At 46.3% G+C, this 15533-nt stretch overlaps 1 pseudogene; it reads right to left on the bottom strand.

The window, feature by feature from the left end:
• Positions 1-1041: 1041 nt before the first annotated feature.
• LOC112260319 lies at positions 1042-14798 on the bottom strand (annotated as a pseudogene).
• Between the last annotated feature and the right edge of the window lie 735 nt (positions 14799-15533).

Below are 15533 nucleotides of genomic sequence, written 5' to 3'. Positions count from 1 at the left end.
CCCGCTAAATATGCTACACAGTTTCTGTTCCTGAACGAGTGTATGGTGCAGCTATTTTACGAGTGAAAAGCAGTGCAGCAGGCTTATTTCAAAACAACAACAAAAATGGTATAGTATAAGCTTGGTATCGTACCAATGTTCTTTGACCTCGAAATGTGTGCACACGATACTCAATACGGATACAGGTTGGCAGGTCTGCTATAAGCTTGAAATGGATGCATCTGACAAAATGTAGATGGAAAGGGATACAATTGCTTAGAAGACAGTCTGTTGAAAAAGTACCCACATGTCATACTTGAGTAAAAGTAAAGATACCTTTATAAAAAATGGCTCAAGTAAAAGTCACCTAGTAAAACACTACTAGAGTAAATGTCTAAAAGTATTTGGTTTTAAATATACTCAAGTATCAAAAGTAAATGTAATTGTTAAAATATACTTAAGTATCAAAAGTAAAAGTACAAAACATTTCTAATTCGTTATATTAAGCAAACCAGATGGTGCCATTTTCTTGTTTTTTTTATATTTAATTACAGAAAGCCAGCAGCACATTCCAATGCTCAGACATCATTTACAAATGAAGCATGTGTGTTTAGTGAGTCTGCCAGATCAGAGGCAGTAGGGATGACCAGGGATGTTCTCTTGATAAGAGCGTGGATTGGACCATTTTCCTGTCTTGCTAAGCATTCAAAATGTAACGAGTACTTTTGGGTGTCAGGGAAAATATATGAAGTAAAAAGTACATTATTTTCTTTAGGAATGTAAGTGAAGTAAAAGTAAAAGTTGTCCAAAATATAAATAGTAAAGTAAAGTACAGATACCCTTCACTGGAACTTCACTAGAACTAAGGGGCCTAGCCCGAACCATGAAAAACAGCCCCAGACCACTATTCCTCCTACACCAAACTTTACAGTTGGCACTATGCATTCGAGCAGCTAGCGTTCTTCTGCCAAACCCAGATTAGTCCGTCGGACTGCCAGATGGTGAAGTGTGATTCATCACTCCAGAGAAAGCATTTCCACTGCTCCAGAGTCCAATGGCAGCAAGCGTTACACCCCTCCAGCTGACACTTGGCATTGAGCATGGTGATCTTAGGCTTCTGTGCAGCTGTTTGGCCATGGAAACCCATTTCATGAAGCTCCCGACGAACAGCTATTGTGCTGACGTTTCTTCCAGAAGCATTTTGGAACTCGGTAGTGAGTGTTGCAACTGAGAACAGACGCACTTCAGCGGTCCTGTTCTGTGAGCTTTTGTGGCCTACCACTTCGTGGCTGAGCCGTTGTTGCTCCTAGACATTTCCACTTCACAATAATAGCACTTACAGTTGACCGGGGCAGTTCTAGTATGGCAGAAACTTGACAAACTGACTGACTTGTTGGAAAGAGGGCATCCTATGACAGTGCCACCTTGAAAGTCACTGAAAGTCACCATTCTACTGCCAATGTTTGTCTAGGGAGATTGCATGGCTGTGTGTTCGATTTTATAAACCCCTCAGCAATGGGTGTGGCTGAAATAGCAGAATCCACTCATTTGAAGGGGTGTCCACATACACAATATAACAAACGTATGTGTTAGGCTTTCTATGGTAATGCAGATACAACCATTGAGCGATTCACATAACATAAAAATAGACACAAAACTTTCATAGAATCAACAAAAACTGTTACAAAAGGCAAAGTGTGTTTTTTTTCTTGATCACTTTCTGAGAAATTTGTTGTAGTTGGGGAAAAATCTTCCATAAACAGCCACTTCTTCAGATGGTACCTTATTTCTCACCAGCATATATCAGAGTTATGCTAACATTATGGAGAATTATGGAGAATTCAGAGTTTACACCTGAAAATGAATGTCCTTCATATGAAAGAGGTGCCATTATGGAATGAAAACCGTATCCCACAGCTTCTATTCAGAGTCGCCTAAGTCAAACTATTATGGAAAGGTTTACACTAAGAACACAATAGCAAACAGGGGGCGGAAGAGTCTAGTCCACACACACACACAAACAGTGCTGACTAGCTGCCTCAGAACAGCCATTAAATATCTCACATTCACTGATCAGACTTCATCCACCTCCCAACATTTACAAATAAAGTATTATGTTCACAATGTACTGCCCCATTCTAACCTATAGCACTGTGACATTCATATAGTTCACAATCCAACTGCACCATTGACATGATCAAAACATCAGTTACAAGATGTGACTATGACTGTCTAGCTTAATGCACTTCTCAACATTCATTATGACCAAGCTCAACTGAAGGCGTCTCGCTGTGCAACAGAGGTGTGTTACCATTGACCTCAAAGACACAAGAGGGAGAAATCCAGCCCTTGCTCATTGTACGTCAACTACATTAAGGTTTCCTTTCTACACTGCAAGATTTCTTGACAGCACATTCATTACTTCCAGCACTGCTGTAGTAACACACACAGCGTGTGTGTGTGTCCCCAAAAAAAACATCTGCACAATCTGCTAAATATGATGGCAAGAGGAGTATGACAATGGATACAAAAACTGTGGCGCTAGAAATACCCACCAAATAGAGCCATTGGGCCTCAATGGAACACTTTTACATCCAGAGGTGACTGAATTCATACCTTGTTTTTGGGGGGGGGAGTTCCTATGTACCGTGCATATTCAACAGACATTTACGTTACAGGAAGACACCTATACCCCGTGACCCTGTAAAGGTGACAGGCAAATTCTTCTCTTTTACAAAAATGAAAGGAACAAGACAAATAAACACAGAGGGAAGGTGTCTCTTAGAAGAGAAAAGTGTACACAAAAGGTTCAAAGAAAATGTATGGACAAAACACTAGTGACGCAGTGGTCTAAGGCACTGCATCTCAGTGCTAGAGGCGTCACTACAGACCCTGGTTCGATTCCAGGCTGTATCACAACCGGATGTGATTGAGAGTAACATAGGGCGCCGCACAATTGGCCCAGCATTGGCCGGGGTAGGCCGCCATTGTAAATAAGAATGACTTCTTAACTCACTTGCCTAGTTAAAGAAATAGTAAAAAAAACAACGGTTTTAGAGAAGGCGAGTTAGTTAAGCTGCTGCAGGAAACAAATACAGTTAAAAAAATACAAAAATATCGCTCTGGATTGTTAAGTGCTCGGTTAGACAGTCGGGCATCACCCATCAGTTCATGAGGTATGGATGTGCCACTCACAGTTGGCAGGTGTGTCCGGCAGGGTGAAGGAATCCCTGCCTGGGCTCAGTTGAGTGCGTGCTGGCAGATGGTGTGGAAGATCCAGTCCATCTTGGGGGTCCAGCCGCCGTGGTGGGCGTCGTTCATCTGCTTCATGATGTAGTCCAGGGCCTCCTGTTCAGTCTTGTCCAGTGCCATGGTCTTACAGATGTAGGCAACTGCAGCTCAGGCATCCCGGAGCCCAACATCATGGAAAACAGGTTGGCATGTTGCCTGATGGCCAAGTAGGCCTTATAGCACATCTCCTAGAACCTGAGAAACAGAATAGGAGGGAATATGCAGAAGAATCAGTATATACCATTCCCCTTGTTGCCTCTGAATTCTCTAGCCTCAAAAAATCCGGCCCAAGCATACATTTGGCCATTGAAATATATAGTCTATGTTGAAAATCGTTGATTTAGCAGTATATACTGATATCAGTCCATTTGTTAAAGCAGACAGTATGCAAGAGAGTCTGTAAAAAATCATGACAATAGCTTGAGAACTCAGGTCCTACCTGCCCATCGTCCTTCACCATTATGTTACTGTTGTGTCTGTCACCGATGCCTAGGATGAAGGTGGTCACACAATACCCAGCACAGGATCGTGTAAACAAGCCAATGGCCAGGTCATACCTACATACAGAGTTACAATGTCAAATCTGAGCCATGATTTTCAAACCAACACAATTGTGAAGGAAAGTGCCCATACGACATATAGTTTCTTCATATCTCTCCCTTGTTCTTGTCTTTGAGCCACTTGTGTAGTTCTGAGCTGTTGTACTGTAGTGCCCCCTTCAGGCCACATTTACACAATCTGAATGATGTTGTGAGAGCTCCGCACCACGTTGATCAGCCCCACACGGTCACCTAGAGACATGCAGTTGTACGGCAACATCCTCAGGTCTAGACCCTGGTTCTGTCAAATGTTCTCCATGATTCTGATGATCTGAAGTGTTAGCATGTTCTGTCGCAGGTCTGAAACAAACAAAGTCATATTCAGTGTGCCATGTCAGAATTTAAATATATTCCATCCATTTAACCAAACTGATCCAGTACAACATTACAAGGTAAAGCTCTTCTTTAGAACGCAGAATGAATATGAAACCTGACTCGGACTCAACATCTCCATTTTTTAATATGATCTCATTGTTCTGGAAGAGGATCTCGGACATGATGTCAGGGTTTTCCCAGTTGAGCCACAGTGGCCTTTTGGCAGATTACATGATTCTGCACTTCTCAAGCTTGGGGGTGTCAGAGCATTTTACAATGCGCAAGCAACACATGCAGCTGCATTAATTTCATTGATCAATTGGATGAACAGTGTTAGAGTGCAAGTCGTCTGCACTGAGGGGCCCAGCGGCTGAGCACTTCGGTTGACAATCGGTTTACCGATGACATTTCACATTTTCATGCATGAGCATAACGTTATGAGGGGGAACTAGAAAGGTTCCCTTCTCTCTCTTAGATCAAATTAATGTAATATTCCCACTAGGGCCATTTAAGAGAGATTGCTGACCATTTTAGCCATTGAAACAGAATGCCCCATCTACAGTTTCAATAGTGTCTATATACAGAATGTGGGTAAGGCACAGGAGTGCCAGTGTGGCATGCCCGCCGTATGTTTCCCAGCCGGTGTGCAGGGTTGAGGGGAAAGGTGAAGTTCTGCAAGGCATTCATGTAGTCTGGCGTCCTCATCTGCTCCACCAGGAACTTCATCTGCACCTGCAAGGACCACACAGAGCAAGCTGTGAAGATAGATGTCCTATTTGAAATGTGAAGCCTAGTTTTCACAACATTAGGTAAACAGAGCCACTGATGTCAGTTTCGGAAGTGAAACAGAAACGCGGAACAGTAAGCTGAAGCCACAGAGATTCTCTAACAGATCATCATGTTGCACAATAAGCCTGAGTGTATTAGAAAGAGAGGGAGTGCTGGGTTACTTTCTGAGTCTCGTCCTTCTCCTGTTTGAGGATGTTAGTGAGGTTGATGAGTTTCTCCGTGGCCTCCACCTGTCTGCATAGGTGCTTGAAGTACATGCCACAGGCGTGGAAGCAGGACTCTAAGAGCAGGCCGAACCGCTGGCTCACCGTCTTATTGTGCATCTCAGACCTGGGGCACATAATGGACAGTGAATGTGGATGAGTTATAGGGCGATTAGCAGTTGGTCACCTCTGTGAAAGTAATGGAATTGACTCAGTAAAGTAACTATTAGTAACTCACTTTAAGTGCCAGAAAAATAAGTCCTATCGTTTGGTTAGTGAAGGCCTTTTTCAGCAGAAATCGTACCAGTGGGTTATCAAGGTACTGCTCATATTAAGAACCTGACAAGAGAGTATGGAGATTATAGTCATTATGACATTTTATATTTGACAACCGTCCAAACAATCAAAGAAACGTGAGAGGAAAGTCACTCTGGAAGCCAAAGCCAAATAAATCCTACCTGGACCAACTGAATGAGGTACTGAGAGAGTTTGTCATCGGTCAAGTACTTCTCAAGGCACCGAACTGCAAAGTCACGGGTCATTGGGTCTGAATAGTTACAATCCAGCAGCTCCATGGCTTGCTCTGGTTTATTGCTGGCCAATCCTACAGAAGGCAATACATCTATGAGCAAGAAAAACAACAGTAACTTCACCACTATTACATTGGTATAAGTGCTGCAGTAGAAGAGGATTCAATTCCCACAAGAGTTCACAGAAAGGTGACTGAAGACTTTCAGAATACATTTTCTTTCATTCTCCATTTTTGAGAGAAGTGTCTTTAAAAAATGTTGGCTCCATAATGTTAAAAACAAACATGTCACCTGTGCTACTTCAACTCTTGAGTTCCACTTGACAGCCAGTAGGATCTTGGGAAAGGTATAATTATACACTATTGCCTGGTGAGTAAGCGACAGTAGACATGCTAGTCAAGGCCTCACTAGGTGGTTCTGTCCAGGTAAAGTGTGGTGGTGACTACTGATTCTAGTTCTGTGGTGGTGACAGTACTGCTTCTGACAGGAGCTGTGCTTCCAGAGGAAGTCCTGCTCCTGCTCGGTGATCTCAAACAGGGGGTCTCGGTTGCGAACCTGTCTCAGCTGCTCGCTATCACTGTCTGTTAAGGTGTGGTCTCGCGCCACTCTTTTACTCTGCAAAGGATCAGACATCACATCAGACCAGCTACCATGCACATTGAGTGTACAAAACATTAGGAACACCTTCCTAATATTGAGTTGCACTCCTTCCTGCCCTCAGAACAGCCTCAATTCCTCAGGTGAATGGAATCTACAAGGTGTCAAAAGCGTTCCACAGGGTGCTGGCCCATGTTCACCCCATTGGTTCCCAAAGTTGTGTCAAGTTGGCTGGATGTGCTTTGGGTGAGGTAGCATTCTTGATAAACACGGGAAACTGTTGAGCGTGTGTCACACCCTGGTCAAAGTATTTTGTGTTTATCTTTATGTATTTGGTCAGGCCAGGGTGTGGCATGGGTTTTTTTGTAATTGTGGTGTGTTTGTCTTGGGGTTTTGGTGGTGGTATTGGGATTGTAGCTTAGTGGGTTGTCTAGCAAGGTCTATGGCTGTCTGGAGTGGTTCTCAATCAGAGGCAGGTGCTTATCGTTGTCTCTGATTGGGAACCATATTTAGGCAGCCATATTCTTTGAGTTTGTCGTGGGTGATTGTCCTTAGTGTCTTGATGTCCTTGTTTGATGTTAGTTGACACAAGTATAGGCTGTTTTTTCGGTTTTCGTTTCGTTTATTGTTTGTAGTGTTCGTGTTTAGTCGTGTTTACGTTTGTTTAAATAAACATGGATCGCAATCGACACGCTGCAGTTTGGTCCGACCCTTCATCACCACTAGAAAACCGTTACAGAATCACCCACCACCAACGGACCAAGCGGCGTGTCAACAGGCAGGAGCAGCCGAAAAAGGAGATGCTCAACAAGGATTTCTGGTCATGGGAGGAGATCTTCGACGGGAGAGGACCCTGGGCTAAACCAGGGGAGTGTAGCCGCCCAAAGGAGCAGCAGGAACAGAGGCAACAGAGGCAACAGAGGCAGCAACAGCAGGAGCAGCAGCTGCAGTGGGAGAGGCTGCACTACCTGGAGAAATGGACATGGGAGGACGTACTGGACGGTAAAGGACCCTGGAATCAGCCTGGAGATTATTGTCCCCCAAAGCCGAGCTGGAGGCAGCAAAAGCAGAGAGGCGGCATTATGAGGAGCTAGCACGGCAGAGCGGATGGAAGCCCGAGAGTCAGCCCCAAAAATTTCTTGGGGGCTTACAGGGAGTATGGCTATGCCAGGTAGGAGACCTGCGCAAACTCCCTGGCTTACCGGGGGCTGGAGAGACCGGGCAGGCACCGTGTTATGCTGTGGAGCGCACGGTGTCTCCAGTGCGGGTGCACAGCCCGGTTCGGTATATTCCAGCTCTGCGTATCGGCCGGGCTAGATTGAGCGTCGAGCCAAATGCCATGAAGCCGGCTCTACGCATCTGGTCCCCAGTGCGTCTCCTTGGGCCGGCTTACATGGCACCAGCCTTGCGCTCGGTGTCTCCGGTTCGCCTGCATAGCCCAGTGCAGGCTATTCCACCTCGCCGCACTGGCAGGGCAACCGGGAGCATTCAACCAGGTAAGGTTGGGCAGGCTCGGTGCTCAAGAGCCCCAGTGCGCCTGCACGGTCCGGTCTATCCAGTACCACCTCCACACCCCAGCCCTCCGGTAGCAGCTCCCCGCACCAGGCTTCCTGTGCGTGTCCTCGATCCAGTACCACCAGTTCCAGCACCACGCACCAGGCCTTCAGTGTGCCTCGCATGTTCAGCGCAGCCAGCGCTTTTCTCCTCTCCTGCGCTGCTGGAGTCTCCCGCCTGTTTAGCGCAGCCAGAGCCTTTCTCCTCTACAGCGCTGCCGGAGCCTCCCGGCTGTTCAGCGCAGCCAGAGTCTTCCTCCTCTACAGCGCTGCCGGAGTCTCCCGCCTATCTAGCGCTGTTAGAGCTTTCCTCATCTCCAGCGCTGCCGGAGTCTCCCGCCTGTTTAGCGCAGCCAGAGCCTTCCTCCGACACAGCGCTGCAGGAGTCTCCCGCCTGTTCAGCGCAGCCAGAGCTGCCAGTCTGCATGAAGCAGCCAGAGCTGTCAGTCTGCATGGAGCAGTCAGAGCTGTCAGTCTGCATGGAGCAGCCAGAGCTGTCAGTCTACATGAAGCAGCCCGAGCTGCCAGTCTGCATGAAGCAGCCAGTCTACATGGAGCAGCCAGAGCTGTCAGTCCGCATGGAGCAGCCAGAGCTGTCAGTCTACATGAAGCAGCCCGAGCTGTCAGTCTGCATGAAGCAGCCAGTCTACATGGAGCAGCCAGAGCTGCCAGTCTGCATGAAGCAGCCAGAGCTGTCAGTCTGCATGGAACAGTCAGAGCTGTCAGTCTGCATGGAGCAGCCAGAGCTGTCAGTCTACATGAAGCAGCCCGAGCTGTCAGTCTGCATGAAGCAGCCAGTCTACATGGAGCAGCCAGAGATGTCAGTCTGCATGAAGCAGCCAGAGCTGTCAGTCTGCATAGAGCAGCCGGTCTGCATGGAGCTGCCAGTCTGCAAGGAGCTGTCAGTCTGCACGGAGCTGTCAGTCTGCACGGAGTTGTCAGTCTGTAAGGAGCTGCCAGTCTGCAAGGAGCTGCCAGTCAGCACGGAGCCGCCAGAGCGGTCAGTCTGTAAGAAGCCGCCAGAGCTGTCAGCCTATATGGAGCAGCTAGTGCCGCCAGTCTGCCCAGCGCCGCCAGTGCCCCCAGTCTGCCCAGCGTCGCCAGTCTGCCCAGCGCCGTCAGTCTGCCCAGCATTGCCAGTCTGCCCAGCATCGCCAGTCTGCCCAGCACCGCCAATCTGCCCAGCGTCGTCAGTCTGCCCAGCGTCGTCAGTCTGCCCAGCGTCGCCAGTCTGCCCAGCACCGCCAATCTGCCCAGCGTCGTCAGTCTGCCCAGCGTCATCAGTCTGCCCAGCGTCGCCAGTCTGCCCAGCACCGCCAGTCTGCCCAGCGCCGCCAGTCTGCCCAGCGCCGCCAGTCTGCCCAGCGCCGCCAGTCTGCCCAGCGCCGCCAGTCTGCCCAGCGCCGCCAGTCTGCCCAGCGCCGCCAGTCTGCCCAGCGCCGCCAGTCTGCCCAGCGCCGCCAGTCTGCCCAGCGCCGCCAGTCTGCCCAGCGCCGCCAGTCTGCCCAGCGCCGCCAGTCTGTCAGCGCGCCAGTCTGCCCCGCCAGTCTGCCCAGCGCCGCCAGTCTGCCCAGCGCCGCCAGATCTGCCAGTCAGCCAGACTCTTCCAGATCTGCCAGTCAGCCAGACTCTTCCAGATCTGCCAGTCAGCCAGACTCTTCCAGATCTGCCAGTCAACCAGACTCTTCCAGATCTGCCAGTCAACCAGACTCTTCCAGATCTGCCAGTCAACCAGACTCTTCCAGATCTGCCAGTCAACCAGACTCTTCCAGATCTGCCAGTCAGCCAGGATCTGCCAGTCAGCCAGGATCTGCCAGTCAGCCAGGATCTGCTGAAACCACCAGCCAGCCAGGAGCTGGTAGATCTATCTACCTGCCTGAGCTTCCTCTCACTCCTGAGCTTCCTCTCACTCCTGAGCTTCCTCTCACTCCTGAGCTTCCTCTCACTCCTGAGCTTCCTCTCACTCCTGAGCTTCCTCTCACTCCTGAGCTTCCTCTCACTCCTGAGCTTTCTCTCACTCCTGAGCTTTCTCTCACTCCCGAGCTGCCTCGGTCCCGAGCTGTCCTTCAGTCCCGATCTGCTCCTCAGTCCAGTGGGGTTCTGGGTGAGGACTACTAGGCCATGGTCGGCGGCGAGGGTGGACTATCCAGGGACGAAGGGAGAGGGGACTAAGACATTAAAGGAGTGGGGTCCACGTCCCGCGCCGGAGCCGCCACCATGGACAGACGCCCACCCGGACCCTCCCTATTGTTTTGAGGTGCGTTCGGGAGTCCGCACCTTAGGGGGGGGGTTCTGTCACACCCTGGTCAAAGTATTTTGTGTTTATCTTTATGTATTTGGTCAGGCCAGGGTGTGGCATGGGTTTTTTTGTAATTGTGGTGTGTTTGTCTTGGGGTTTTGGTGGTGGTATTGGGATTGTAGCTTAGTGGGTTGTCTAGCAAGGTCTATGGCTGTCTGGAGTGGTTCTCAATCAGAGGCAGGTGCTTATCGTTGTCTCTGATTGGGAACCATATTTAGGCAGCCATATTCTTTGAGTTTGTCGTGGGTGATTGTCCTTAGTGTCTTGATGTCCTTGTTTGATGTTAGTTGACACAAGTATAGGCTGTTTTTTCGGTTTTCGTTTCGTTTATTGTTTGTAGTGTTCGTGTTTAGTCGTGTTTACGTTTGTTTAAATAAACATGGATCGCAATCGACACGCTGCAGTTTGGTCCGACCCTTCATCACCACTAGAAAACCGTTACAGCGTGAAAAACCCAGCAGCTTTGCAGTTCTTGATCCCCTAAAACCAGTGCGCCTGGCACCTACTACCGTACCCCGTTCAAAGGCACTTAAATATATTGTCTTGCCCATTCACCCTCTGAATGGCACACACACACAATCCATGTATCAATTGTCTCAAGGCTTAAAAATCATTATTTAACCTGTCTCCTATCCTTCATCTACACTGATTGAAATGGATTTAACAAGTGACATCAATAAGGGATCATAGCTTTCACCTGGTCAGTCTATGTCACGGAAAGAGCAGGTGTTCCTCATGTTTTATACACTCAGTGTATATCCATGTATGCTATTACCTGGCCTGACTGGTAGTAGTTGAAGCCCAGCTCCCTGGATATTGTCCAGTTAGCATGCTCCTCCACAGTGGTCATGTCTGGGAACTTGACAGGATAGTTGAAGTAGTCAAACTCCAGCTCTAGACAGGGTGTTTCCTGTGTGTGCGAAATATAGGCATTATACTGTAATAGGAACTGAAGATCACAGAAATATAGAGTGGTCATATTAACATGCTAACTAACATGTTTACCTTGTTGGGGTTGAAGCCTGTGACTTCGATGGGGTTGAGGTAGGTCCACCAGGCCGCGGGGTACAGGCCACATGTTCAGAGCCATCTTCCCAGACACCAGGGTGTGAGTGCAGTCATAGACGTTGACGTTCCCCCATGCCAGTGGACAATGCTCCTGAGGGGAGGATCATGGTCAAAGGGTGGCTTCGGTTACTAACACACATATTGTGAATGGCCATCCTTCCACAAAGAATAGTGAATGCAGTCCTACAGGCTTATGTTAATGTGATATGGGGTACTTGTAACTAACAACACAAACATCCTAATTGCCCCCTTGTGGAATAAAAGTCGTACTGAATTTAATTGAAAAGAATAGGAGGCAAACAAACAGACTGTTTTAGTTCAAGTTAATTGGCTTCGAGGTGTAAAGTAGGTTGCTCGCAAAGGATGGCCTTTAGAGACATTTATCTCTAATTCATCATAGGCACGAAAACCCATCTCTCCGACGTTCAGGTGATATCACTCAGCCCAGGTGTTGGTTACAGTCTTCATGCCTAGGTTACACAGCCATGATCGCTCCACGCCACAAGTCGATAAGTAATTCAACATGCACATAGAGGACACCTCGGGTCATTCAAGTAAGACCATTCAACACTGTTCTAGCCAGTGGGTATCATTTATACTCTTAAAGGTCTGGGGTGTCTGATTAAACTGAGTGCTTGCCTCCTTCTTCCCCTTCCTGCCTTTCACAGAGCAGATGGAGAGACAGAGGCGGGAGCCGGGGGATGTCTGGAATGTACATGTCGTATGTCAGCCACTCGTTCCACCTAGGAGACAAGCACAGCCACGGTAAATCACCCTGAACCAATTATAAGTGTAAAAATCACAGATCAACACATTACCATCGGATAAATAGCAACAATATATATCTTGATGAGTGAGTCACTGTCTGTGACACCACGTGTTTTGTGTGTGTGTAAAACTTGGAATTAGAGCAAGGCACACGCTGCGTGTTCACGTTGTCACAAATCTGCTCCCCTCCATGGTAGACGCCGATTCGCACATAAATCTTCATGGACAACAGGAAGAATAGACAACAAAAAAAATAGGGACTTGCCTCTTCACGTCAACAATGAAGAGGCGACTCCGGGATGCTGGCCATTCTAGGCAGAGTTGCAAAGAAAAATCCATATCTCAGCCAGACTGGCCAATAAAAATAAAAGATTAAGATGGGCAAAAGAACACAGACACTGGACAGAGGAACTATGCCTAGAAGGCCAGCATCCTAGAGTCGCCTCTTCACTGTTGACGTTGAGACTGGTGTTTTGATGGTACTATTTAATGAAGCTGCCAGTTGAGGACTTTTGAGGCGTCTGTTTCTCAAACTAGACGCTAATGTACTTGTCCTCTTGCTCAGTTGTGCACCAGGGCCTCCTACTCCTCTTTCTATTCTGGTTAAAGCCAGTTTGCGCTGTCCTGTGAAGGGAGTAGTACACAGCGTTGATCGAGACTGACGAGTTTCAGAAGAAAGTTCTTTGTTTCTGGCCATTTTGAGCCTGTAATCGAACCCACAAATGCTGATACCCCAGATACTCAACTAGTCTAAAGAAGGCCAGTTTTATTGCTTCTTTAATCAGAAACAACAGTTTTCAGCTGTGCTAACATAATTGCAAAAGTGTTTTATAATGATCATTTAGCCTTTTAAAATGATAAACTTGGATTAGCTAATTACGTGCCATTGGTTGCTGATAATGGGCCTCTGTACGCCTATGTAGGTATTCCTTTAAAAATCTGCCATTTCCAACTACAATAGTCATTTACAACAATGTCTATTTCTGATCAATTTTATGTTATTTTAATGGACAACAAATGTACTTTTCTTTCAATAATAAGGACATTTCTAAGTGACCTCAAACTTTCGAACGGTAGTGTATATATTTATCTTTTCTTCTCCACACTTTGAGGTTAGAATAATACTGTGAAATTGTGAAGTTTCAGCCTGTTGTGGTGGGATGGAGCTTTGGCATGCCTGGTGACATCACCAGGTGGTAAATTAGTTAATAGACCAATAAGAACTTAAGAAATTGCTCTGTGCTAAGAAACTGTTTTTAATTGTTGTTTTTTTACCATTTTAATTGAAGACAGTCACAGTAAGGTACTTAATTGCTACTCAAAAATGATTTGATATTGAGATTTTAAAAAATGGCTGCATTGGACCTTTAAGATATAGACCTGAGTCAGAACTAATGTTAGGCTTCAATGTATATGCATTGGTTACATGCAGTGCTCATTAGGGCCCAACAAACAAACCTCTTGGAGCATTTATCCAGGAGGTACTCATCACAGCCGCACACTTTGAGCATGTACTTGCCCTGGTACTCCTGTACACACATCTTGAGTTGTTCGGGGGACAACAGCATGCTCCTGGCCTTCTTCCGAATGGCCTCGGCTATCACCTGTTCTGGCACACAATCATGTTTGATCTTCAAGGTGTATTTCTGCTTGTTGTTGTTGGGAGAGACGATCACCCAAATCACTACAATGATTTGACCTATAAAATAAGGAACAGAAAAGAGAATAATCATTACCACACACAGGCTAAGAACAACCTTGAAAGAGATTATCATGAAAAGGAATAAGGATCATTTTGTTTGTTGCTTATTAATGTTGCTTATTAATGCATATGTGTTGACAAAGTAAAAACAGGTTGTTGTTTGACACCCACTAGATCTGCCTTAGGCATCTTGCAGCATCATGACATTACAATCATATTGCTTGATTTTAATTGATACAACAATGCCTACCTTTGTTCAGTTTGCCATGGATGTGCTTTGGAAGTTCTTGTGTCGATTCCACATTGGGAGGGTAAACATATTGCGAATCCGGAAACAAAAGAAACTCACTTACTGATATGATGTTTTAGAAGATATCTAATATAAACGAAAGCCTGTTTAAAAGTTATTTTTACTCTCTACAAAGAGGAGGCAGGGTAGTAAGTAGCCTAAGTCTTACCAATTTCTCTGTTAAGAATTTTCTCCTCTAGGTTGCCAATGGGTTCCATGACCTTCAGAAAAGGCTGAAAGAGCCTGAGATCACAGTCTCCTAGTTTCATCGTAGAATTCCTCTCGCTCTGCATCCTGTGTAACACTGACAAATATGTAAGAGGCATGTAGTAGGACATGCAAGGGGTACTTCCTGGCCTCCTTGAACAGTTAGTGTTTGATGGCGATGAGCGTGGGCTCACGAAGGCACTCGAGGGTCAGGATCATCCCGTTTGGTAACAAGCAGTCCACAAAGATCCTGGGGGGGCATCAAATATAATTTGACAAAAGATGGCCCAGGAGGCATTTCTACAGTCCACACTCAGACAAAGTTCATAGAGAATAGTTCCTTATCTCCTGAAGAAGAAAAAAAGAGCACATTCAAATTATAAAAACAAACATCATACAGTAGCTTATATCCAGCCCCGCCTCTTGCTGTAGTGTGACTGTGTAGAGTTCCACACCCCTCCTGGGCAGCAGAATAACTAGCCACGACTCACCAGACCCTAATGCATGAAAACACTACACCTAATGACAAACTAACCTATGTTTTGATAACAGCTATGCCGAATCATGTTTATTTCCATCAATGTCCATGATGATCTAGCCTACTCAGTCTGTGAGTCACATGACAAACAGAAATGAAACCTGTCTCCAGAAGTGAAGTTATTACTCCTCCACATACAGCGAGAGCCTACAACATTTGTCACCAAATACCAGAGTCTTCCCTTTCCCTGAGAGTGCAACAACAAGTAGCCCTATGCTATACAAGGTAAGCTCTACAAGACCTTTAACTTGTTTTGCTATCACTGTCTAAAACCATTAATGGCAGTAAACATGCAGCTAACAATGACAACTACTGTACGGCAAGGAAAACAGTTATGGTCTGGTCAATGTGAAAGGTCAGTCTTGTCATCAGGGTGCAAGCCAAATGAGGGAGCTTCCTCAAACACAGGATGTGGAGAAAGGAAACACTAATCCTAGTTTATTTGAATACAGAAACATGTATTGCTGAGGATATAGACAACAACAAAAAAGATTAAGACTTTGGTAATTGACAAATCAAACAGATTTGGCTTCTTACCTTAAAAAAAAAACTGGGGCCTCAATTATTAAAGGTGCACACACACGAAAAAGACTCTAGAACTTGCGTTTGCCATTTTTCCCACAAACTGTTGGTATTTATCAAATTTGAACTTGAAAGGAAAGTGTGCCTATCTCCACTCAAATCTTAGACCATGAGTACGCAGAACTTAAAATGAATTAAGAATTGTATTACAAGCAAATATTGTTATTTTGGGGGAAATGGAGGTGTTTGACACACAATAATAAAAATTATGTTTTTAAAAACAA

Source organism: Oncorhynchus tshawytscha, linkage group LG01 (assembly GCF_018296145.1).
Source record: "Oncorhynchus tshawytscha isolate Ot180627B linkage group LG01, Otsh_v2.0, whole genome shotgun sequence".
Lineage (NCBI taxonomy): Eukaryota > Metazoa > Chordata > Actinopteri > Salmoniformes > Salmonidae > Oncorhynchus > Oncorhynchus tshawytscha.
This window is presented reverse-complemented; position numbering and strand designations above follow the sequence as displayed.